General features: G+C 39.0%; 1 non-coding gene and 1 pseudogene across 1 annotated transcript; one reads left to right on the top strand and one right to left on the bottom strand.

Moving 5' to 3' along the window:
• Positions 1-229: 229 nt before the first annotated feature.
• On the bottom strand, positions 230-8,422 carry LOC143855901 (uncharacterized; annotated as a pseudogene).
• A 16,734-nt stretch (positions 8,423-25,156) lies between these two features.
• On the top strand, positions 25,157-25,263 carry LOC143856848 (small nucleolar RNA R71). Its single transcript, XR_013238391.1, has one exon. It is a non-coding gene; the product is annotated as a small nucleolar RNA R71 (small nucleolar RNA).
• The last annotated feature ends 2,634 nt before the right edge of the window (positions 25,264-27,897 follow it).

Genomic DNA, 27,897 nt, shown 5'->3' with positions numbered 1-27,897 from the left:
CCAAAGGAGAACAACTGGAATGAGGAGCCTGACTCAAAAGAGCATGCTCAAACTTCTCTAGTTGTTATCTGATGAAAATATCCATCTCAAGCATCATCGCTTGCTTGACATCTTTTATGACGTAAGTTATAAAAGATGCCCGTAGTATGATTATTTCCATAATAAGATTCATTATAGAGCAACATAAGAAAAACAGGCCAAAGGCTTTTCATTATCAAACACTTGGGATTTACAAAAGATTCTTCTCATGAACACTTGAATTTACAAGGCTTTTCACAGGTACAAGAAATTTGTTCTGCTCAAAATTCTCTTCATTTCTGCCATTTGCTGATACTGCAAAGGAGTTTAAGAGTCTGCCACTTCCTGAATTCTGCTCGGTTTCACATTATCCATGGGAACCATGAATTCTTTACTTCTCTGAGGTTTTTTTTTATCACCCCAGCTTTGGGAGAACTTTGACTAACAAGACCCCAAAACTTGAACTCGACTCAACAAGGAAAGACTTTGACAAAAAACAAACGAGGACTTTGACAACACATGACTTTTATACTAAGAGAGACTGAATTTGCTTCTTAGACTGATAAATGTTTTAAAATGTTAAAAGCCAACCACTCTCAGAATCTTCTGAATACCGCGTTTAAAGGTGTTTTATTCCTCTTTTCAGTATTTCAGTCATGGTTATTATCCCTTTGGATTGCTTAGTCTGAACCTCCCTAACTCAAAGAGTATCAAAGAAAGCCTTCCTGGCGCTTATTCAGACATTTGAAGTAATGCCAAAGAAAAGAAAGTCTAGCTGACTCTTGAAATTGTCCTTTCTACATGAAGTCATTGCCATGACCAAATCGCCTTTTCAGGTTTTCGATTTAGCGGACCGTATGCCTTAATTTTTGCCTGGACTGTCTGCCCTTGCAGATTTTCCATCCAGCAGGCTCTGCACCCTAATTTTTGCCTAAGCCGCCCTTTCGAGTTTTCAGCTTAGCGGGTGAATGACCCTAACTTTTGCCTAGACCGCCCTTGCGGGTTTTCCAGTCTAGCGGGTCTAAGACTCCATCATTTTTTTTCTTTCTGTTTCTCTACAAACCTGGGCCAAAAAACACCAGAAGGACTTTTATGTAGGCTTAAGTTCAAGCAGGGTAAACATTGGTGTGTTTGAATGTTTTTAAACCGAATCTGGACCCTCCAGACTGCCTACGTATCCCTGAAGAAAATGGGAATCAGGTCTGCGTAGTTCGCCCTTTTTGGGGTTTCAAAGATTTTTATTTTCAAAATGTTATGAAAGGTGTGACCGAACCTGAATTAGTCAGGCTACCTACGTACCCTTAAAAAGGGATCAGGTCATAACGTAGTTCAGGTATAATATCTTTTATGACGCAAGTCATAAAAGATGCCCCTGGTTTGAGTTTGTCAAAGAAAGGAAATATTATTATATTTTTTTTACTGGCCCAAAGGGTTTGCAAATGGTTTTAAACATATAGGTTGATGGCTCAAAGCTCAAATCGATCAAAGATGGCCTTCTGGTGTATCAGGCGTAATATTTCTTTAACTGATCCAGGTTTGTAGGTTCATTTAATTTTTCTCCGCTTTCATTTAGGAGTCTTACGGCTTTTCCAGGCAGGACTTCATCAATAATGTAAGGACCAGACCAGTTTGGCCTGAATTTCCCCCTCGGATCAAATATCGGTGCCCTATTGGACTTCAAAACCAAATCTCCTGGCTTCAGGTCACGGACTCGAACTTTCTTGTTGAAAGCTCTCTCAATCCGCCTTTGATATCCCTGAATGTGATATAAGGCTCTCAGCCTCTTCTCATCTATCATCTGCAGCTCATCATGTCTGGCTCTTGCCCACTCAGACTCTAGTAAGCTAGCCTCTATCATCACTCTCAAAGAGGGAATTCTCAGCTCAACCGGCAAAACTGCTTCCATTCCGTACACCAAAGAATACAGAGTCATACCTGTCGAAGATCTGATCGATGTCCGATAAGCCCACAAAGCATATGGAAGTTTGTTCGACCAGTCTTTATAAGTCTCAGTCATCTTACTGATAATGACTTTGATATTCTTATTCGCTGCCTCTACAACCCCGTTTGTTTGAGGTCTGTAAGGAGACGACTTATGATGTCTGATCTTGAACTCTTCACATAAGTGTAAAACCTCCTTTTTGAAATGTGACCCATTATCTGAAATCAACTCGTGAGGTACTCCGTATCTGCAAATGATATTCGCACGAATGAACTTTGCAACTGTGTTCGAAGTTATGGAAGCATAAGATGCAGCCTCGATCCACTTCGTAAAGTAGTCGATAGCTACCAAAATGTACTCATGCCCACTCGAGGACTTCGGATAAATCTTTCCAATTATGTCTATTCCCCATACTGAGAATGGCCATGGCGAAGACAAAGAATGCAACTCCGAAGGAGGAATATGAATGAGATTCGCATAGACCTGACACTTGTGACATTTCTTCACAAAAGCAAAGCAGTCTGCTTCCATTGTGGGCCAATAAAAACCAAGTCTCAAAATCTTTCTAGATAACATCTTCCCATTCATATGAGGGCCACAGACTCCTTCATGGGTCTGTTCAATAAGCTCTACAGCTTTGTCCTCATCCTCACACAAGAGTTGAATACCATCAAAAGATCGCCTGTACAGCTCTTCACCACAAATGATGAAGTTGGCAACTAATCTTTGAAGAGTCTTTCTCTCTTTGCTCGAAGCTTCAGGAGGATGTCCTTTACCAGAAATGAGGTTCTTGATGTCAATAAACCACGGCTTTCCATCTGGACACCTGGCTGATATCTCAATTGCATTCACATACGCCAGAGCCCACTGTAATCTCACAGCTAAGGGTTGAACCTCCATAGTTGCAGAGATGTCAAGCATCGAAGCCAAAGTAGCCAAAGCATCAGCAAAGTGGTTCCTGGTTCTCGACAGGTGAGTAAAAATGATATTCTTAAATTTTTTAACCAGAAATTCCAAATATGTATTATAAGGAATCAATTTATCCTCTCGAGTTTTCCATTTCCCATTGATCTGACAAATAATGAGCATTGAGTCCCCAAACACATCTATGTCCTGAATTTGAAGAGCTAAAGCTGCCTCAAGCCCTGCAATACAAGCTTCATACTCTGCCATGTTGTTCGTGCACTCAAACTGCAGTTTGATGGATATAGGGATATACTCTTTCTTTGGAGATATCAAAACAGCACCCACTCCTTGACCTCGGTTATTAACTGCTCCGTCAAAATACATCGACCATCTGGTACTCAGAGTTTCTTCTTCAATATCCATGATCTCTTCATCAGGAAACTCAGCCTTCAGAAAAACATTCTCCTCTGTAGGAGAATCAGCTAACTGCTCTGCTATAACCCGTCCTTTGATGGACTTCTGAGTGATATAAGTGATGTCAAACTCAGATAACAGTAGCAACCACCTTGCGGTTCTTCCTGTAAGGGCGGGTTTTTCAAACAAGTATTTCAACGGATCCATCCGTGACAGTAAGAATACCTTGTTTCATAACAGATAATGTCTAAGCCTTTGGGTAGCCCAAACTAATGCTAGACAAGTCTTTTCCAAAACTGTGTACTTTAACTCATATTCTAGCATTTTTTTACCGATGTAATAGATGGGCTTCTCTCTTTTAGACCCTGGATCCTTCTGAGCAAGCATACAACCCATCACAGTATTTGTAATTGACAAATACATCAACAAGGGTTGGCCATGAATGACGGGTGATAAGACTGGAGGCAAAGATAAACATTGTTTAACTTTTTCAAAAGCTTCCTGACATTCCTCATTCCATTTCTTTGAGGAATTCTTCTTTAAAAGCTTGAAAATTGGTTCACATGTCATAGTTAAATGAGATATAAACCTTCTCAAGTATTGAACTTTCCCAAGGAAACCTCTGATCTGCCTTTCTGTTCTTGGCGGCTCCATTCCCTGGATTGCCTTGATCTTTTGAGGATCCACCTCAATTCCTCTTTCACTGACCATAAATCCAAGGAGTTTCTCTGATGTAACTCCAAATATACATTTGTTTGGATTCAGGCGAAGCTGATATTTCTTGATTCTCTCAAAGAATTTCGTCAAGGCAACTGTATGCTCCGGTCTAGTCTTTGCTTTAACGATCATGTCATCTACATAGACTTCGACTTCCTTGTGAATCATATCATGAAGAAGAGTGGTCGCAGCCCTCTGATAAGTCGCACCAGCATTCTTTAAACCAAATGGCATTACTCTCTAGCAGTAAGTACCCCACTGAGTGATAAACGCTGTTTTCATCATGTCTTCGGGTGCCATCTTGATCTGGTTATATCCCGAGAACCCATCCATAAAGGATAACAGAGCATGTCCAGCAGTATTATCCACCAGGAGGTCAATGTCCGGTAATGGAAAATCGTCTTTTGGACTTGCTTTGTTCAGGTCTCGAAAATCAACACACATTCGAACCTTCCCATCCTTCTTAGGCATTGGTATTACATTAGCGAGCCATTCAGGGTATTCAACCACTTGGATGAATTTCACCTCTAGAAGCTTCTTGACTTCTTCATAAACTTTCAACTCCCATTCAGTTTTGAGTTTTTGGAGTTTTTGCTTCTTTGGATTAATGCCAGGGATTAAGGGTAATTTGTGTTGAACAATCTCCTCACTTAATCCCGGCATGTCATCATAAGACCAAGCAAAGACCTCCTTGAACTCTTTAAGTAAAGAGATTAATTCCTTGCGTTCCTCAGGAGATAAAGTTTTGCCAATCCTTATTTCCCGAATTAAGGTTTCATCACCAATATTCACAATTTCAATCTCCTCTTCAAGTGGTTTTGCTCGGCGACTCTCCTCCTGTTGAATCATGTGTTTGATTTCAGGGGAAGTTTCGTCGGCATCCTCATCAGAGGGGGAGTCTTGATTCTCATTATTATTATCAGATTTTAAAGCAGATTCAGTAGATGAAACAGAGACAGGAATATACACAGAAGAAAACTCTTTTATTTCATTGAAAGTAGAATTGAATACATCCAATAACGAATGGCCCACATCAGGCTTTACAATGGACTCATGAAATGTATTTACAGACTCAAATGATAGGTTGACATCAGCATCAACCGATTCAAACAAATGTAAAGAAGAAATGCCAGGCTCATCAGTAGAAACAGCCTCCAACTTGACTTCACTAGGTGAGATGGACTCATCACCGACCTCAGAAATAGACTTGACCTCTACGGTACCTGCATTAAAAGAATCATTAGAAATGGAAGACCCTGAATTAGACTCAGAGAATGACACATACTTATAAACAACTGACTCTTTTGAGGGAGAATGACAGGACTGAAAAGTAACCTGAGGTAGGACCTGAGAGGTCCAGTTAGTCAAAGGTCCATCAGCTGAGGTGATAAGATGAGTGGGATTCAGTATGAGCGGGCTCTTGCTGATCACGGCTACAGTCTGCGAACTCTCATGGAAAAGGGAGCTCAGTGCATCCGGCCCTACTGTATCTGCCCAGTCTATTTCAGCCTCCGCTTCAACTCTTGTGCCCTGCAGACTCATCAACTCATCATCAAGCTTTAAGTCAAAGAAAATCTCAAAGCCTGGCAGCCATTGCCCAGTCGATTCATCTTTCCATGCTTCGGCAAAGCCACAAAATGGGATATCAGATCCTTCTTTGCGGAACCTCCCATTCATAGTCAGATCAAATGGTCCCATTGGCAAGTCCAAACCTCTACGACGACACTTTGCCCATTTCATCATGTACTGTTTCATCTCTCTGACCTCTGCCTTGGTTGGTTCATAACCGAGCCCAAACAAACCATTGAAGGTCTTGAATACTGGCCACTCAGTCATACCCTGATGGTATCTGCCCAGCCCTGCACCCGGGATATAACCTTGCAGACGGATCATTTTGACGACTTTGGAATTTGTACTGCTCAGGAAAAAGGTCTCTTCATTCATCGCTTCTTCTATAGTTATAGTCGCCACTTCCAAGGAGAAACCAGTCAAACTAATATCTCCCTCCTTTCCCACAGTCAATTCTTGCGAAATCTGACCCACTTCCAAATCCGGGTCTCCTTTAACAGTGACCACCTTATGGTTCAAAATGAATTTCAATTTTTGATGTAAGGTGGATGGAACAGCTCCAACCTTATGTAACCAAGGACGCCCCAAAAGCAACAAAAAGGAGGCTTTAATATCTAACACTTGGAATTCGATATCAAATTCTTCTCCCCCTATCAGTACCTCTGTGACTAGAGTCCCGATCACGTCTCTTCTGGTCCCATCATAAGCCAGAATACCCTGATCAGAAGGGACAAAACTCTCAGGTCCAAAACCAAGAGTAGTCGCTGTACTGAGAGGGCATACATTCAGTGCAGACCCATTATCAATAAGGACCTCAGGTACCTTCTTCTTGTTACAGACGACAGTAATTCGGAGCGGCTTCGTATGGTCTTTCCCCTCTGGGGGCAAATCACTGTCTGTGAACGAAAGAGTCTTCGCTGTTCTGGCCATGGAAACTACACTGACAACCTCGTCAGGAGTTATCTCAACAGACACCTGGGCAGAGTTCAACTCTTTCAACACCACTTTCCGGTGTTTCGAAGATGACATCAGAAGACCCCAAACAGAGATGTTTGCTTGGGTTTTCTTCAACTGTTTCAGAAGATTATCATCTTCTTCATTCACCACAAACCGATTCTGCCTCTGGCTATCAGCAGCCCTTGCAATCTCAGCCGGATTGTCAGCGCTCAACTCAGGAGGTTTAAAGACTCGCCCTCCTCTGGTCATGTGACGCATCTCATCACATTGATCATCCAGCAACAGTAATTCATCATCATCCATACTTAAGACGTAAGGAATTCTGACATCTTCTTGTTCGAAGTCTTCCATTTCTAAAACATATGCGGTCTTTCTTCCTTTCCCTGTGTCATCATAATGAGGAATATATGATTCAGATGAAGAAGACTCTGCAATCTCGATGTCACTGAATGACAATACATAGGGCTGTTTCCCTTTCACATCCTTAAGTTCTTCCTCGTCAAACTCCAAAACATATGTGTTATCTGTCATGATAGCACATATAAGGGTAGAGGGATCAAGGATGGGCTCATCACGAAAGATGGCATTGGCTGCAGGAGGAGGGATAGCTCGATGGTTCGGGAGAGGATTCTGAGTAATATTCGGCCCTTTAACTGAGAGCTCATCTTTATCAATCAGATTTTGAATTGCATGCTTCAAGGCGAGGCAATTTTCAGTCAAATGACCTGAATTCCTGTGATACTCACAATGCTAGTCCAGCCTCCAGTATGGTGGTAATGGATTTGGCACAGGTTTTAGATCCGGAAGTTTTATCTTTTTGTCCCTGACCAGCTTTTTCAATATCATGGGTAAAGGGTAAGGGAGTGGATCGAATTGCCTAAACACATTTTTCCTTACTGGCCTAGCCACCTCAGCAACAGCCTTGACCTCTGGTCTGAAAGCTGGCTTGAAATAGTTCATTGCATGAACCTCTTTAGGTGGGGCCATAGGCCTCTTGCCTTCCCGCACATCAGACAGTGCCTTTGCTCTAAGCCCCTTGGCTATAGCGTCCTCTGTCTGGGTGCCAGTTTTTATCAAATGATCAAAACTGGGATAGTGCTGGAGTGCTATGAAATGGAAGTACTGCGGAGACAGACTCTTGATCACTAACTTGATCTGATCCTCCTCGGGCATCCTCTGACTCAACTGTGCAGATTTGCGCCTCCAGCGTCTGATAAACAACGTGAAAGTTTCCTGAGAACCTTGCTTTAGCTGCTTCAGGTCTCTCTTCGTTATCTCAATCCCCTCCTCCATCGAAAACTGTTCAACAAACAGGTTCGATATATCGTCCAAAGTTCTAGTTTCTTCCGGCTTCAACCTCAGAAACCACTTCTTAGCTATTCCCAAGAGAGACATGGGAAATAGCTGAGCCATTTGTTCACGGCTCAACTCGTGCTGCTGAGAGAGGGTTATGAACCATCTGACATGGTTTCTCGGGCATCCAGTGCCATCATATCTATCATAATCTGGTGCTTTGAACTTCGGCGGTAAAGTAACAATGGGAGTCTCAAAGTACTCAGAAATATCGAACCTCTTCGGCCCTTGGAATTTCATGCTTTCAATGTCCTTGGCCATTTTCTGACACATACCGAATAACTCCTCCCTATTCATCTGCGGAGCGCAATATTCTTCGGCATATTGATCCTCGTCGAGGTCAATCTCCTCAGCAGGAATATGAGGTCTATTGGGGACAGGAAATACAGCAGGAGCAGGCTGGACGACAGGCGCTCTAGAAGTAGAGGTCTTGTCGGTATTTTGGGATTTTAGCACAGCCATTTCCTCCTTCAACCCCGAGATATCTCGAGACATGTTTCTCAACATCTCTTGAACGATTATCATGGGATCAGTTATATCAGCCATTTGGTCAGACTCCGATGAGTTAGGTAACTCAAAGGTAGGGGATAAAGATTCTCTGGATGATATGGGTGAGTCAAAATGACGGACAAGTCTAGAGACCGAGGAAGGTCTAGACCAGGTAGGTTTGGACTGGTTATCTTTTGATGGAGCGATGGTTGCTCTCTTTCAGAATCCTAAATGGAAATGAACATATTAGATTAAATGGATGATGAGTGAAATAAGACATTCTGAGCAAATAAAGGTAAGAAAACAATAAACACACTTTATTGATAAAACTTGATCCGATTACAAAGATAAACTGGTAAAATGAAGGATGGCATGATCATAATGCTGAAATTCGGAACTACAAGATGCTTAAGACATAAGATAGATGAAGATTCTCAATCATCTTTTTCCTCCAATCTAGCCCTCTTAGGCTTACGATTTTCGGTGTCCTCCAATAACCACTGATAATACCCTTCGGATACTCCACAATATGTCTTGCCTCGCAAGCTCCACGACAATCGCATTACTTTATGATCCCAATCTCTACAGATTTCTTCGGCAATATGACGATTGAATTGTACAAGAGGACGATCAGGTGCTAGGAGATAAAACTCAGTTCGAAAATCCCCATGCAAACATTCAGTTTGAAATCCTCCGTATTGACGAAAGATGCGGTCCGGGATATAGAATGAGGTTTTCTCTAGACCAAGAAATTGAACAATTCTATTAGCCCGGGTCTGGGTTACAAACTGATGGTAAACAGGGAACCACCAAGCAATTTGGTCAGGTTGACGGGAAGCTAACCAATCAATCCATTCAGCCTTAGTATAGGAAAACGTTTTGTGTTCCCATTGGTCAAACCTGGACAAGGTAAAGTCTTTGTTTTGCAAAGGTACATAAACTTGGAGTTTTAAACAAAGCCAGATGTACAGAAGGACTGGGGATCCAGCAAAAGTGGTACGTACTCCATTGACAATGTCATCCAATCCATTTAGGGTTTCTGCAAGCATGGTGGGGATTAGATTATTCCCTTTAGAAATTTGATAGACAAAGTCCAGAAGTTTAGGGGAAGCATAATGGATATCTTGGGAAAGTAACCATTTGGAGTAGACACACAAAACCAGGGCATGACTACGGCTGGTTTGGAATTCCTTGGTTAGCTTACCAGGCTGAGCAAAAAATTTGACCAATTGCTTAATGGACACACCTTTCTCCCCTAAGATGGATTTAACTGGAACAACTTGAGAGGAGATAAGCTGCTCAAAGACATGATTATAACCTAACTTGGTATCAATTTTGACCAAGGGGCCAGAGCGATCACGGTCCATCAAATAACACCATTCGTCAAAAATGGGGCAGACCTCTTGCATGCCGAATCGAAACACATGGACATCCGGCTGCCAAAAGGTGGCGGCTGCCTTAAGGAGGTTCCAGTCAATCTTATGGGTAGCAAGACGGTAGAAATGGGAAAAGTCATGACCAGAGAAGCTAAGGCGACCACCTCTACGATCAGAAATCCACTCTTTCAACACTTCATTAGACATGATAAATCACCTGATAATCAAGGAAGGTAAATAAAATGAGAATGAGGTCGACTCTAAATATTGAGATACAAAAGGAAAGGTATTGACAATAAATCATATGCTCAAAGGATACAGGTAAGATACAAACAGGATCAAACTTTTCCATCAATGATCTCGATAGGATCCAAGGGTAAAACATGGATCAAATTGATAGTCACTGGATGATAGATCATGGTCATAAGAATGACAAAGTAAGGTCAAGGACCAGATCTAAAATCTGCGTGATGAATGGATATATTTGATCAACTTAGATAAGAAGCTCTTACTAAGAAGTAGGTCCTGGTCTAAGAATCAAGAAATACTAAGATTGAATTTATCATCAACGAAACAAGATGGAGACCATGACCATAATAGTGTCAAAATAGAATCCACTGACCAGGTCCAAATCCGAAAGATGAACTGATACCAATGATAGACTTAGACAAGGAAACCTCACAAGAAGAGTAGGCCCGAGTCTAATAGGATCGACTTTACCATGAATGAATCAAAAGATAGACCATAGCCACAAGGGCGACAAAGAAAGAGCCACATGGCTAGGTCTAAATCTGAAAAATTGATTGATATGATTGATTGGATTAAATAAGGAACCTCACTAAATAAGTAGGCCCTAATCTAATAATCAATAAATATAAGTATATATACATGCATACACCCTAACCAGGGGCACCATCACTAGTCTAATTTAGCAAAGTCAAGAAAATCTTGACTCTTGACAGACTGATGAGTGTACTACGACTGCGTCTGTAGCCACATGCTACCCTAATCTATAGATAGGACAAGGCCCCTAACTCTAGGCTCCACAAGTGTAAGTAACACATGTTCGTCCTTATATGCAAACAAGAGGACAATGCAATATATAGAAGGGGTACCGTTGTGAGGTCCACCTGGCCGGGTGCATAGTTACTTGTACACTGTGACATAGAGTCCAGTGTACGAACTATGTCCGTTTTACACACGAAGTGTCCAGGTGCTGAGTATACTAGTGGTGCAGTGGCACTAGAAGGCGGGTATAGCCCTCACGGCTCCTACTCATAGTATCTCGAATAGGTCATCTGATAGTATATCCACAGCAAACCATAGCAGAAAATAACCACAAAACAGATAACATATGCATGGATGAAAGTGGTGTGTGAACCCTTGTTTTATTTACGTACTTATTTGGTGCCCCTGGATTCTAACGACAGAGTTCCCATTTAAAATGATTTTAGCCCAAAATTCCTCAAAGTTAGTAACAAATGGCATTTTAACAGAGTTCGGCAATGTTTCAAGAACTCCCCGGCAGAGTCGCCAGCCTGTGGACCCCGATCCGGGAGAGAGGTGGGGGACGAGCCCCCAGCGGCCTCTTGGATCATCCACGTGTGAAGGAGAGCTCTACCAAGGAACTCTCGAAACGGTTGCCACCCTCATAGCATAGCACGAGTGGCGATATAAAAGAGATACATCTCGATTTGGGAACAAGTCCGGATTCGAAACGTATCTAAACAAACTCAGAGTCGCCATCCACGGTATACGGCCATGGATCCTTTAAACAAAAATATGCTCTGTATACCATGGATAACCAGAAATATATATGGGTTCGTGCCTGATTACGAATGGAGAAGGTCTGAGAGCACCCCCAATTCGTCCGAGTGCAAGCACTTGGTCTCTTATGCCATTTATTATTAACTTCAAAGAGTTTCGGGCGAAAATCATATGAAATAGGAACAATTCTCAGGAATCGTCTACCTAAGCATGCATTTCCTGAGGATAAAGAAATAAGCATACAAAATGAAATGAAAAATGTGTCACCTAAGCAAAGCTAGGTTATGAGTGACATGTCTAATGGGTGTCTAAGTTCTTGTGGACATACAAATGCAAGCTACAGTTAAAGGTATAGTATCAGTACAAGAAAGTAAAAAAAACACATCAAAACATAAAACACAAATCAATCTTATATATGACAGGACAAGACAAGTCCTAACTCTAATGCGACTTGACTCGAACCAAGATGGCCGTCCATCCCAGCTGCTCTACGTATCCCGGCCTCGGGAAGAATCAGAGTCAACGTAGTTCGATGCTCTATTCTAAACTACTATGCCTAACCATCTAGAACCGCTATCCTAGACTCGATCCACTAGACTCGACTAATTTTTAAAGCTTTTTTATACAATTACTTAAGCTCATGTGAATTGTAATTTTTAGGACTCTCTATATGCCCTAACTCTAGGGACACTCACACGACAGGACACACCATATCAACAAATCAGGACAGACTCCTAACTCTAAAACACCCTAAATGTCTAGGACAAAATCTTAACTCTAAGGGAAGATCTTTTTGAAAAGGTTTTGAAGAGCTTTTTGTATTTTTTTTTTAGTTTAAAATGTTTATTTTTAAAGGTTTGGCTGGACCTGGGATAAGAATCCCAAGCTGCACTACGTACCTCGTGGAAGAGGATCAAGCCGACGTAGTTCGAAAATCGAACTTTCCTAACTAAAACCTAACACTCCAAATGACTTAAGGGTTTTAATATTTTTCAAATGTTTTTGATATCTTTAAATTTCTAATGTTTTTAGATTTTAAAGCTTTTCCAATGCTCCGAACCTTTAAATGTTTTCAATCTTAAAGGGGACACGCAAGTACAACCACAAACTAGGGCAAAGCCCTAAAGCCAAAGGGGAAACCCCGAACAAGCAACCAGCGTCTCAAAGAGACAAACCACAGCAAGAAAGTTAGCGCCCCAAGAACAGAGAAAACAATCTAAGATCTCAAACAGGGAAGGCTTTATAATGACTGAGTTAGTCTCTAATGGAAAAAAAAACTCCTAACTAATAACATCAAAGAGAGGTGCAAATAAGTCAGGGACTCTTTAATAACACGGCTAAAAGAAGGTAAATAAGCCAAAGACTCGCTATTAATACTACCATAATAAGGTGGAACGAGCCAAAGACTCTCTCTAGAAGAAAAGGGGGGCTCTAATATGAGGCTAGGTAAGCCTCCTAAAGAGGGAACTCTCTAAATGAGACAAGGCTTGTCTCCAGACATGGACTCTGTAAATGAGGCAAGGCATGCCCCCTATACACAAAGGTGGGCTCCAAGTATCCTTATCATTGCCCTTGCAAGGGGTAAGCAAGGCTAAGACAACTAATTGACCAAATTGGTCTCTAATTAACAGAGGTACAAATTGAGGTGCAACCTCAGAGAGGATTCTACAAATGAGGCCAAGCAGGCCTTCTAAAGGCTAATTACTTACAAAACCAAGACAGATAACTCCCTAATAACATCAATAAAGATCAAATGAGTCAAAGACTCCCCCGATAATATCACCACACAAACGAATGATTCAAAGGCTCTCTAAATGAGGCAAGGCATGCCTCCTATGGGTACACCATTTATCAAAATCAAAGCAATCTCCCTGAGGTTAAGCTAAAAATGAGGCTTGCCTCCAAAGGAGGATTTCCTAATGAGACAGGATATGCCTCCTAGTACAGGTTCTAGTATCTAAAGAAGTCTAGAAGACTGCGTTAGTCCACCAAGAGAGCAGAAAAGAACTACTAGGCAATCTCAAATTTCCATTCAATTCTTATATAAACAAATCAAGTACTAAGCAAAGAAAGACTTATAACTAAAGAGTACACAACCTGTAATAATAGCAATCATAGCATGATAAACAACATTAGTTAGCCCAGACCAGCCGCTAGGTAGCCTAATGAAGTAAAAACAATATCAGACACTTCAAAGCCAACCACAAGGTAAGAGATCTCTACCTAGAGAACAGGGACAGATTTGTGTGCATGATCTTGTGTAAAAAAAATGAGCTTAAAACGTGTACCAAACATGGGAAATTTATGGGCAGAAACTTGGGGTAATCATTGGACCAAAATGTGAACTAATTTTGTGTAAAGGATTGGGATTGATCTATAGAAAACCAAGGTTGCGCAATGTCAATACGTGGCTGAAATGTACCAAACAGGGAGCTAAAATTGTGCAGAAAAACTGTGGCCAAATTAGGGGCTGGCCTCATTATGCTTAACATCTCCTTGAATTTTAAATAGTAAGATGGGGGCTGACAAATACCATTACAACATTGATAACTCATTCCACAATAACAGGGTAGCACACAATCAAAAGAAATAAGTGCCACAACACAATTTTGGGTAATACCAATACCAAAACATAAAAGTGCTAACATCATTACATCAAGAATAAAATAGGGGCTGAACCTGTATCACTTACCAATACATATTATGCATTAGATACTCGTATACACACAACCACGGCCACATACACAAAGGATGTCCACACTCTTACATACATATGCACAGGTACATATCGACTTGCATAACTATAAATCACAAACTTAATAAAAAGCATTAGCTTATACAATGGAAATCACATTCAACTTATACATTCATCATACTACAGATATCACAACTTCTAAAAAAAAATATGGTACAGACCTTATGATAAAAGAAAAAATGGTTAAGTATATCCAAATTTTTTTTTAAACAATAAAATATGATATACTCATTTGCCCACAAAAATTAAGTCGTGCTTTAATTTCTTGGAGAGCAATCATAATACCATACGATTAGATTTAATCTATAATACAAAGAAAAGAGAAATTACCTAATTCTTTCAGGGATTTGGATAGAAAATCGATTTGCAATTACCAGATAAACTATACCGCCTCAAATCAATGAAAAGAAATAATTTATAAGTAAGCATTAACAGCACAGATTAATGACCGAATGACCATCTTCTCAACAATGACGCTTAGAATAGAGATAATGCATCATCAGATAACAACATGAATACTAGATCATAAATCAATGCTACACAATCTGCAATAAGATAATGACCCATAGAAATCCTTAAAAATAATAATAATAATAATGCTCACTCAGGTAGCCATCCTCCGTCCAAGGTATTTGCAAAAAAAAAAGAAATATGTTACTTTTACATAATATATAAAGGTATGATATATTTAAAGAAATTAATTTTTTTAGAACCTTATTTTCCATAGGAATTTCTAGATAACATGTAAAATAAGAACAAATTACTTAAACAAAAAGCAATTATCTCAAGATTTCATTGATCTTAAAAATTAAAATAATCATGAAGAGGATTACCTCGAAAATAGAGTGAGAAAACCTCAAATAGAATCAGATTGTGATGCAATTAGCTTGTCTCTTGATCTTTTCTCCTTTCAGTTCAGCACAACAAAGAGATTAGGTTTGATTCATGAACTAGAGATTCGAATGAGGTAAAAATGAACTTGATTTAGGGCTCGAAAAATTGGATCTGAGGACTATTCGAAGGATGACAGCAGATCTTGGTTTAAAGTGAAGAAAATCATCAATCAAAAGATTTTTAAGTAAAAAAAAACACGATTTAGAGGTATGGATCTAAGATTTCGAAACAGTTATGGTTCAAAGTTAGGGTTTCTAGCTTAGAAAACAGATCTTGATGTAACAGAAAAATAGGAAAATGATAACAAAAACTAAAAGAAGGCCACCGGATCTTCTGACAAACGGCCGGAATATTGCCGGAGTTTTGGCCGGAGACAATAGGAGAAGAAGATCGGAGAAAAAAAGAAGAGGCTAGAGCAAAGAAAATGACCGAGGATTGCCGGAGAGGTGGCCGGAGTTCCGATCGGAAATGACCGAAGTTAAACCGGAGGATGATCGAAGAAGGCAAAGTATCGAGATCCCCTTTCTCTTTCTAGAAAAATCCAGAGCTCCTCTCTCTAAAACGAAAATGAAATTCTTTTTTTTTTTAAATGAGCTTAAATCCGTATTATACACATAATTTGAAATTGATATTGGCACTCCACTTTGATGAAGCACACGAAAATTTGATGAGCGCGCGAATTTTTGATAGACGCGCGAAATTACGTGTCTTTTCCGGATTCGGATTGACACCATTCCAGGATAAATCACCCCCCTTTTCTGAACTTGCACGACGACATCATCTCAGCTCGTTTGCTAGGCAAACGTGCTCGGATTTCGACGAAATTTCGCAGAGACCTTGCTGAGACTCTAATCTAGCTTAGGGTGAAGTTTGGGACCCTACCTAATTGATTTGATGGGGTTTCACACAATCATGGGAGGTTTAGGGTACGATCAAAATGGGGTGTCTACAGTGGCTTATATAACAAATTATGTAGGGTTTTATTTTTGTACAAATCCCAATCATCCCCGGCAACGGCGCCAAAAACTTGATTGAGATATTAAATAACCGCAAGTGCACGGATCGCGTGTAGATACGGGTCGAACTCAGGGAAGAGAAATCTTGTTTTTGAATCCTATTCTTGTATCGATTAGAATACTAGCTATGATGTAATGTTGCCTGGAATTGACTAAAAATCCTAATTTAGGCAAAGTGTACCAAATTTTAATGATCTCTATTAACTACTTATCTAATTTAATTAGAAAACTAAATTCTAAGGGCTTAAGTAAATTGAAAAATTGCAAAAGTAATTTGGAATAGTGTAAAAACCTTAATTCAATATAAGAGAATACTTAGGGTTAGAATCCACCATGGGTTTGAATAAAATTGATTAATTAAAACAATCCTTTGAATTAGGTTGAAAATCCAACTAAACAGTCAATAAATAATAAGATCTAAAAGATGTCATTATTTATGAGTATTCAATTGAATTAACCCTCTAATTTATATTAATTATATAAAATTTAATCTTTGTTAATCATCAATCATCCATACGAAAGGGGAAAGCCAATGGCATGGATGATTGGGATTTGTACAAAAACAAAACCCTACATAATTTGTTATATAAGCCACTTGTTTTAATTACTTCTCTTTCTCCTTCCCCATGGCTTCATCTAAACCCTAAGTATAATGGGTTTAGCTACTCATGGAGAAGGGGAAAGAAACACAGAAAATAGAGAGAATAGAGAATTGAATTGTCATTAAGAACTTGAAAAGTAAAATAAAACACAAAGTACTTTCTCTTTTAATTGAAATTAAACAAAAAATACCTTGAACTAGATTTGAAAGAAATAATAAAAATTAAAGAACACTTAGTCTTTTCACAATGATTGAATCCTTTGCCAAGAGATATGACGGTGCCGAAACATAAACTTGAAGAATAATAGTGTTGAACCAAATTTCCAAGTGGGAGAGATCTTTGTTGATGAAAATTCCAAGTATTACAAACTAGAGAACAAAAAAAATATGAAAAAGTGAGAGAGCTTGAGAGTGGTAGAGAAGTAGAGAGAGGAGAGCATGGGAGAGCAAGAGATTAAAGAGAGAGTAGAGAGTACCGAAAATATAATCCCCAAAATCCTGAGAAAAGAAAGTGTTGCCAAAAAAAATTCGTAGCAAGGGGAGGGTATACGTTAATAACTTTTAGAAAGAGAGATAGTCTTGCCAATTTTTTAGGGGACATGAAGTAGGTGTTATTGCAAGTATCTAAATTTTTAGAATCCCAAAGTTTCCCACAAAAGCTGCTTTCTAAAAATAAGGAAGTGATTTCAGAAGGGGCTGATTTCTAAATATAGGAGAGAAAATTCCAAACAAGCCACTTTATAAGAAACTCCCCCCTCCAACAGTAGCCGAATCATCAATTTTTATACATCTTGTGTTTTTTGTAGAATAGATGATAGAAACTTGCCGTTTCATATAGCAAAAATTGCTGAAATTTCAATGATGATAAAAATCAATATTTCAGAAATATTTCATCCCTAAAATTGCTCTTTACACAGAAAATATTTCTCTTTATAGGGCGTTGGCTAGTGTCTTTCTCAAATTCTAAGAATAATTATGGGCATTCCAAATTGGGTAAGACACAGAATCGCCAAAACAATGAGAGATAGTGGGACCGATTTCCAAAGGGCTGAACGATCTCTGGGTAGGGACTTTCCAAAAATCCTTTTATAAACTTTGCTTTTATGAATCCAACTCCAACACAGATTCTCTTTGAAAATTAACCCAAAACAAACTTCTTAGTTAGCCATTGATCTTTTATCTATGAGATGAGACTTGTCCAACTAAAGTGGGCCCCACATGTCCATGCATATGTTTGCAAATAGAAAATGCTATTTTCTTCAAATCCAACACATGGGAGCAAGAATGGGTATATGCATGTTTGTTGGACAATTTTTTTAGTGGCAAGATGCCAAAAGGTGATGGTCGGTTCTTGCTCTCTTACATGCAATTTCCATGAATGCCCTTTTAGTGTAACTCCAAAATTGGTGGTTTCTTTCTATAAAAGTGCTCTCTATTGTGGAACCCACCTTTACATCCCCTAATAGCAACCAAACCACATATTGGAATGATCCAAATCGTCAATTAAATGGGTCAAAATGTGAAGTACTCATGGGCCCAAAAATCAGCCCCATAGGACTATCCTAACTGTCCATTTGATTGATCTAATCCGCTCATTGTTTTAGGACATAATGATAATCAACCACACCCTCTAAATCGTTTCCATAAATTGATTGTGCTTTAAATTATTTCCATGGATTGATTCAAACCGTACCATTGATGGGTGAAATTGTGGATTGGTCATAGCCCCTAAATCATTTTCATGGACTGATCTTAACCATCCGTTAGATTGGGCCACAGTATAAAGGATGTCTCTTCTAATCAATTCCCACAAACCGATCCGGGCCATCCAATTCATTGATCAAGATGTAAATATGTTACAATCCCAAATCATTCCTATAGGATCATCCAAACCGTCAATTGATTGCACCCCTATAGGACGATCTGAACCGTTCAATGAATAAGCCACAAATGTCATTCCTCTATGCTTCAATGTTTTGAGAATACAAGTTGTCCATTCTATGGTTCACATCATAAATTGGTTGCACCCACCCGAATCATTCATTTGTTGGGCTGGAATGCAATTAGGTTGTGCCTCTAAATCAACTCCATATAACGATCTAAACTGTACAATTGTGGAGTCACAATTTGAATGGCCCTTACCCAATAAAATCCTCACACTAGTTCCATTTTCCGTGGAAATTCAGAAATATCCTGAAACACCAAAAACAATAAAATACCTTAGTAGTACCGCTTTAAATAATAAAAATGCATGCTTTTCCTACCTACAATTCACACATAAATGTGCTCATCAGATTCCCCCATACTTAAACTTTGCTTGTCCTCAAGCAAACAAAAATAAAATATACAAAAATAAAAACAAAAACAAAAACAAAATACTAACTTACTTTCGTAGGAATCACGATTGCACTTAGCATGTGCAACAAGCCTTTAAACCCATAGGTTACCCTAGTGGACGAGTTTTGTCTCGTGTGTGTTTGCTGTAAATATACACACAAAATTCTAAAAATAAACTTTTCTTTCCAAATCTCACTATAGAATAAAGCCAAAAAACTCTAATCCTTTTTCTTTGATAAATTACTCAAAATAGAAGAACAAGAATACCCCCATACTTAAACTTTGCATCCTATCCCAAGTTGGAAAAATTAGAAAAATATTTTAATCAAGGAATCCTCTTTTGAATTTGTCCTACTTTGCTCCCTTAAACTTGCCTCTAATGTAATCGTACCATAAAAGAAATTTGATTTTTGAAACTTAATAGAAAAATTACAATCTTATATGGTCCACCATCCTTTACACTTTTCCATTACTTTCTAAGAATAGAACTCACTTTTGTAATCCTCTACTGCTTTTGGCGTGAATGACATGTAGCGCATGCACCAGACACCCTGGCTACTAAGCAGTGTCCGACTAATCTTTGATTTGCATATATCATAGACATTGATGCATATGAGTTCAACCTTTACTTTTGATTACGTGCAATGCTTTGATTTATTAAGCTTTCTAATTGACCCATGTATGGAGTTTTCAGTCAGTTGCTCTCAAGCCAGTTGGCTTTAAGGAACTAAGCACAAAAACCCTTCAGACTTAATAGCTAAAGTAAAAAAGGCTACAAATCAAAACTATAATCAAAAGGTAAACTTTCTAAAAATATATTTTTTTCAACCTTTCTTTCCTTTTCCACCATACCATATAAAAAGCAAGTTTCTATTTTTATTTCTTATTCAAATCCTTTTAAAAGAAAGATTCCACATGAAAAATAAAATTAAGAAAGGAAAGTATTCTTTCTAATTTTTCAAATTCCACAATTAAAATATCCACTAACTTTCTTTCTTAAAATAGGAAAACAACTTTCCTTTTAAGAATACCAAGTTCTTTCTAATTTGAAAAAAAAATACCAACAATAAAAGGAAAAGAAAATTTCTAACTTTAACTATAGAAAATATTAGAAAAGAAAGTTTACAAAAGCTACCCCCCATACTTGATTTATGCATTGTAGAAAGGAGGGTACGTACCGTATTTGTTTAGGCATGATTCGAGTAAGAAGGTTCATGGAGATCCATGACCTCTTCCGTATCCGGCTTTGACAACTCAATAAACGGCTTTAATCTTTGACCATTAACTTTACACAACTCACCATTGCTTGAATTTAGAACCTCGACTGCACCATGGGAGAAAACTTTATTAACCACATATGGTCCATCCCAACGGGATCTTAACTTACCTGGAAAGATATGCAATCTTGAATTGTAGAGAAGCACTTTTTCGCCCTCTTGAAACGATTTTCTCAAAATATGTTTGTCATGAAAAGCTTTTGCCTTCTCTTTATAGATCTTTGGATTCTCGTACGCTTCATTGCGCAGCTCCTCCAATTCAGAAAGTTGTAATCGCCTTTGAACACCTGCAGAAGATAAATCAAAGTTTAGTTTCTTAATAGCCCAAAAAGCTTTATGTTCCAATTCAACCGGGAGGTGACAAGCTTTGCCATACACAAGGCGGTAAGGAGACTGACCAAGATTAGTCTTGAATGCCGTCCTATGAGCCCACAAGGCATCCACTAATCTAATGGACCAATCTTTGCGGTTTGGATTCACCGTCTTCTCCAAAATTTGCTTAAGTTGCCTATTTGAAACCTCTAGTTGACCACTCGTTTGAGGATGATAAGGGGTGGCCAACCTATAAGTAATACCATATTTCTTCATAAGAGCTTCAAACGGTCTATTACAAAAATATTTACCCCTATCACTAATGATGGCACGAGGTGTACCGAAGCGCGAAAAAATATTTTCTTGAAGAAACTTGACCACCACCTTGTGGTCATTGGATTTGCAAGCAAAGGCTTCAATCCATTTTGACACGTAATCTACACCTAACAAAATATACAAGTTTCCAAAAGAGTTGGGAAATGGTCCCATAAAATCAATACCCCACACATCGAAGATTTCTACCACTAAGATCGGGTTGAGGGGCATCATATTTCACTTTGTAACTCTTCCTAATGACTGACAAGATCTACATGCCTAACAAAAATCAAAAGCATCCCTAAAAAGACTAGGCCAATAGAAGCCACATTGTAAAACTTTGTGCGCGGTTTTCTTTGCACTAAAGTGGCCATCACAGGCTTGATCATGATAAAAAGATAGAATCGATTGGTGCTCATGATCGGGCACACTTCGTCGGACAATCTGATCCGAACAAGTTTTGAACAAATAGGGATCATCCCAAAAGAAATACTTTACCTGTGAGTGAAACCGGTATTTGTCTTGGTTGGTCCAATGATCCGGTGTAGCACCTGTAACCAAGTAATTCACAATATCTGCATACCATGGCTCACTAGAAATAGCAAACAATTGCTCATCAGGGAAGTTTTCATTAATTGGACCTTCGTCATTCTTTGCATTAGGAAGTCTAGACAAGTGATCGGCAACCAAGTTTTTCGTACCCTTTTTATCTCTAATCTCCAAATCAAACTCTTGAAGAAGTAAAACCCACCGAATGAGGCGAGCTTTGGCATCCTTCTTTCCAACAAGATACTTGATTGCCGAATGATCGGTATAAATTATCACATGCGATCCAATCAAGTAGGACTGAAACTTCTCTAATGCAAACACAACCGCTAAGAATTCTTTTTCCGTAGTGGTGTAGTTGAGTTGTGCATCATTGAGAGTCCTACTTGCATAATAGATTACATGTGGTAATTTATTGAATCTTTGACCCAACACGGCTCCTATTGCAAAGTCGGAAGCATCACACATAATTTCAAACGGTTCGGTCCAATTAGGTGCTTGATTGATGGGAGCCGTAGTTAGCTCCTTTTTCAAACACTCAAAAGAATCGAAGCATTCTTTGGAAAACTCAAAATTTTGATCTTTGGCTAACAAGTTGGTTAGAGGCCTAGCATTTTTAGAAAAATCTTTTATAAAATGTCGGTAAAAGCCCGCATGGCCCAAAAATGATCGAATATCCTTCATACTTGTGGGCGGTGGAAGATGAACAATGAGATCCACCTTGGCTTTATCTACCTTAATTCCCTCTTTAGAAATCACATGTCCTAGAACGATGCCCTCTTTTACCATAAAATGACACTTTTCCCAATTGAGGACAAGGTTCTTTTCTCTACTCCTTTCTAAGACCAATTTTAAGTGATGCAAACATTCGGCATAGGTGGAGCCATGAATAGAAAAATCATCCATAAAAACCTATAAGAAGGTCTCCACCATGTCACAAAAGATACTCATCATGCATCTTTGGAAAGTTGCCGGTGCATTGCATAACCCAAAAGGCATGCGTCTATAAGCAAACGTTCCAAAGGGGCATGTGAATGTCGTTTTCTCTTGATCTTCAGGAGCTATGGGAATTTGGTTGTAACCGGAATATCCATCAAGAAAGCAATAATACTCATGACCCGCTAACCTTTCTAAAATTTGATCAATAAAAGACAAAGAAAAGTGATCCTTCCAAGTAGCGGCATTAAGCTTTCGGTATTCAATACAAACCTGCCACCCCGTTTGAATGCGAATTGGAATAAGCTCATTAGTGGCGGATTGTATAATCGTGACTCCCGACTTCTTAGGCACTACTTGGACGGGACTCACCCATTGGCTATCCGAGATGGGATAAATGATCCCATTATCTAACCATTATAAAATCTCTTTTTGGATGGCTTCCTTCATCACAGGATTAACCCTTCTTTGATGTTCCCTTGAAGGTTTGGCACCCTCAACGAGATGGATGTGATGTTGCACAATCGAAGGGCTAATTCCTTTGATGTCGGCCATTGTCCAACCTATGGCTTCCTTGTTATCTTTTAGCAATTTAATGAGTACCTCCTCTTGAGGGGAGGTTAGGTCCGCAGCAATTATTATAGGCAAAGTACAATTATCACCCAAAAATGCATAACGTAAATGAGAAGGCAAGGGCTTCAACTCCAACTGTGGCGCTTCTTCGATTGATGTCTTTGGAAGAGATGTTGCGAGTGGTCCAACAGGCTCCACGTTTTGAATGGCAAAAGCTTTAGAAAAGAAGTCATCTCCTATTGCATCCAAGCATTCTTGGAATCCTGCATCAAAATCAATTGCAAAGTTAGAAACAATATCATCAGGAAAGGAATGCAACATATTGATTTCTTCATGAAAATTTGGTTGCTTACCCAATCTAAAGACATTAAAATCAACCGATGTGTTTCTAAAAGATAATCTCATTAATCCATTTCTATAATTAATTAGAGCGTTGCTAGTGGCAAGGAACGGCCTACCAAGGATGATATGAATTTGATCCTTGATATTAGCAACAGGCTCGGTATCTAACACAACAAAATCTACGGGAAACAAAAAATCACCTACTTTAACTAACACATCCTCAACCATCCATTTGGGTGTTCTAATTGATCTATCCGCCAATTGAAGAGTGATGGTGGTTGGTTTGAGGTCTCCTAATCCTAGTTGCTTAAATACAGAAAAAGGCAAGAGATTTACACTTGCACCCAAATTCAAAAGAGCATGTTCAATATTTGTGTTACCAATAGTGCAAGAAATAGTAGGACATCCTGGATCCTTATACTTAGCCACCATTTGTTGAGACAAGATGGAACTTATATTTGCGGCGAAGAAAGCTTTCTTGGGCACATTAGTTGTGCGCTTTTGTGTGCACAAATCTTTCAACACTTTGGCATAAGTAGGAACCTGAGAAATCGCATCTAATAAAGGAATGTTAATTTGCACTTGTTTAAACACATTTAAAATTTTATCCATGGCATCCACCTTCTTATTATTAGCAAGTCTCCTTGGAAAAGGAGCTTTAGGCATATACTAATTTGCAGGTGGAGAAACAGCATGCTCTTCACTTACGTGTTTGGGTTCCGCAATCGAGCCTGTTGGAGGGGAGTCTTTTCTTACCTCTTTAGATGTATCTTGTATATCTATAGAAGGTTCAAATCTGACCTCCTCCTTGTGGTAATCTCTACCACTCCTTAAAGCATATACGGCATTACATTCGTTGGAGGGCTCTTGCGGCGGCAAAATTGGTTGAATGGCATTCAACTGATTTGGCGGTACCTGTTGATTCACATTCATATTCACGTTCCTTGGATTAGGAACGGGTTGACTTGGCATCTTCCCCTTTTCCCTCTCATCCAACGCCATGGCAAGTTGGGAGATTTGCTTCTCCATGTTGTGTTGGCTTGTCATGAAAGTGCTAGTGAGAAGTTCTATGCTTTTTTCTAAGGAAGCCATGCGTGCCGACTCTCCTTGTTTTTGAAAACCCGGCGGTTGCTGATTTGAAATATTATTAATCATGGGATTTTGAAAAGTAGGAGGGGAAGGGGATGGCCGAACAAAAGTGGGAGGGAAGGTGGGCCTAGGTTGGCCGAATTGGCCTTGGCCTTGGAAATTAGATGGTCCACCTTGACTCCATGAAAAGTTGGGATGATTTCTCCATCCCGGATTATAAGTGCTAGAATAAGTATTATTAGCATAAAGAGCACTCACATTCTCATTAGAATTACCAAATTTAGCAAGAGTTGGACACTCTTCCATGACATGGTCCGTGGCTTGACACCAACTACACATAGGAACACTATGTGCAATTTGATTGACTTGTGAAGGTCCTTTGACAACTATTGCTTCTAGCCTTTTGATGAAGCTATCAAGATGGGTCTCTTTTGCCACGGTACCCTCTATTAGAAATCCCTTACTTGAAGTGGCTCTCTCACCGTCTTGAGTGGATTCTCACTCTCTTGTTTTTTCTGCCAAATCAAGTAAGAAGTTCCATGCCGCGGCCTCATCCGTGAAAGATGTAAAACCGTTAGGACACATGGATTCAAGATGTTGCTTTGTTTGGTAATCTATGCCCTCATAAACAATTTGGCATAAGTGCTACAAATCAATTCCATGGTGAGGACACTCTTGGAGTAGGTCTTTGAACCGCTCCATAAACTTAGAAAATGACTCTAATGGCTTTTGTTTGAATTGTAAAATATCGTTCCTAAGCTTATTAGTTTTATGTAATGAAAAAAACTTTTTTAGGAAAGCGACGGTGAACTCTTCCCAAGTGGTGATGGAGTTCGTTGGTAAGCCATTGAGCCACTTTTTGGCTCCATCCTTGAGTGAAAACGTAATAAACTGCAACTTTACCGCATCATCGGTAAGTTGTTGCAATTTAATCAAAGCACATACATCTTCAAACTCACGCAAAAATAAATAAGCATCCTCCGAAGGGAGGCCATGAAAATGAGGAAGCAAAGAGATAAATTGCGATTTTAGCTCAAAATTATTGTCCTGTGCAATCGGCAATCTATTGCAAGAAGGTTGCGCGGTTCGGGCCGGATAGAAGCGATCGCGCAAACTTTTGGGCGGCTCTTGTTCTTCCGCTATGACTACTTGATGCGGATTTGGTGCGATGTCTTCCGCCGTCTCTAACCGGTTTGCTCTTTCTAGTCGATTGGTCGAGTTTCGCACCCAACCTGCACTCATAAACACAAGAAAACCAAGTACGAGAGATGGATAGGCAAGAAACCAAAATTATAACTAAACTAAAAATAACTACTAATCTAACATTTCGAATAATTAAGATTCTAATGCAACTCTCTTCCCCGGCAACGGCACCAAAAACTTGATTGAGATATTAAATAACCACAAGTGCACGGATCGCGTGTAGATACGGGTCGAAGTCAGGGAAGAGAAATCTTGTTTTTGAATCCTATTCTTGTATCGATTAGAATACTAGCTATGATGTAATGTTGCCTGGAATGGACTTAGGATTTCCGTGGACTTAGACCTCGGAGCCAACACTATATATAAGCGTATATTCTATTCAATCTAAGAATCAAATTCAACTAAGATCTTTTTTATTTAAAAATCCTAATTTAGGCAAAGTGTAGCAAATTTTAATGATCTCTCTTTACTACTTATCTAATTTAATTAGAAAACTAAATTCTAAGGGCTTAAGTAAATTGGAAAATTGCAAAAGTAATTTGGAATAGTGTAAGAACCTTAATTCAATATAAGAGAATACTTAGGGTTAGAATCCACCATGGGTTTGAATAAAATTGATTAATTAAAACAATCATTTGAATTAGGTTGAAAATCCAACTAAACAGTCAATAAATAATAAGATCTAAAAGATGTCATTATTTATGAGTATTTAATCGAATTAACCCTCTAATTTATATTAATTATATAAAATTTAATCTTTGTTAATCATCAATCATCCATACGAAAGGGGAAAGCCAATGGCATGGATGATTGGGATTTGTACAAAAACAAAATCCTACATAATTTGTTATATAAGCCACTTGTTTTAATTACTTCTATTTCTCCTTCCCCATGGCTTCATCTAAACCCTAAGTATAATGGGTTTAGCTACTCATGGAGAAGGGGAAAGAAACACAGAAAATAGAGAGAATAGATAATTGAATTGTCATTAAGAACTTGAAAAGTAAAATAAAACACAAAGTACTTTCTCTTTTAATTGAAATTAAACAAAAAATACCTTGAACTAGATTTGAAAGAAATAACAAAAATTAAAGAACATTACCCCATAAGAAAGAAGAGAAGGCTGCACTTATGAGAGGAAAAGAGAGAGAGTCCCTCGTCAGGGAATTCCAATAGAGGGTAAAGAGAAAGAGAGAGTGGGGTAGTGGAATTTGGAGGAAGATCCGGCCAAAAAGATGGACGTCCCTTTTTTATCCTGGGGAAAGAGTGAGTTGCCCAAAATAAGGATAAGAGAATCCAACTTTCCAATTCACCAAAAAAGTTGTCGAATCAGTTGGGGAGTAAAAGATTGCTTCGCCGACTATGGGAAAACATCCAAAATTTTGCTCTAGAAGATCTAAGCCTTTGCCGTTAATACTCCCTTCTTCTTTTTTTAAAGAAAGAAAGTTGCCAAAATCTAAGAGAGATAAGGTTGATTGCTAATTCAAAGAGTCCTAGAAGTGTGTCCCCTTAAAGTGATAACGGAAGCCTCTTTTAACAGAAAGAATATCGGGTTAGAATCAAAACGAATATGGAGAGGAAACTTGCCCAATGTGATTCTTGGGGTAAAAGCATTACTGAGTATAGAGAAAAGAAGAGAGAATCCAAAAATGTCATGACTTTTTTATCTTTAGAAGGAGGGAGAGTGAAAGTAGCAACTTTCCCTAAAAAAAGGAAAAATTTCCGAGTGACGTCTGAAAAATAGGGAAATATCCGATTGAAGTCACCGAATTTGCACATGTCCAAGTGGTGTCGAAACCCTATTCCCGCCCGTCAAAAAGACTGAAATGCCCTTATGAGATTTTTGAAAAACAAAAGGGGCGACAGTTACATTTTGTTTGTTTTTTACTCCTTTTTTATTTTCACCACCGAAAACCCTTCGTTTTCTTCTTCCTCAAAACCCTGGTTTGAAGCCCTTGTTTTGAAGCCCTTGTTTTCTTCTTCCTCGAGATTTTCATTCCAATTTAAAGCCCTCGTTTTCTTCTTCCTCGAAAACCCTTGTCTCGCACTCATTTTCTTCTTCGTTCAAAATCAAAACGGTCGAGAATCGCGGTGGTCGTCATCGCATAAAATCTGAGTCTGATCTTCCTTTAAAACCCTTGCCTTCGCCACCGCCGTGACCATCACCGCCCGCTTCCTTTCGGCCTTGAGTTT

The sequence above is a fragment of the Tasmannia lanceolata genome, unplaced genomic scaffold (genome assembly GCF_043159265.1).
Source record: "Tasmannia lanceolata isolate RefF3 unplaced genomic scaffold, GAP_Taslan_0.1 ptg000023l, whole genome shotgun sequence".
Lineage (NCBI taxonomy): Eukaryota > Viridiplantae > Streptophyta > Magnoliopsida > Canellales > Winteraceae > Tasmannia > Tasmannia lanceolata.
Note: the sequence above shows the minus strand (reverse complement) of the source record. Positions and strands in the feature narration are given on the sequence as shown.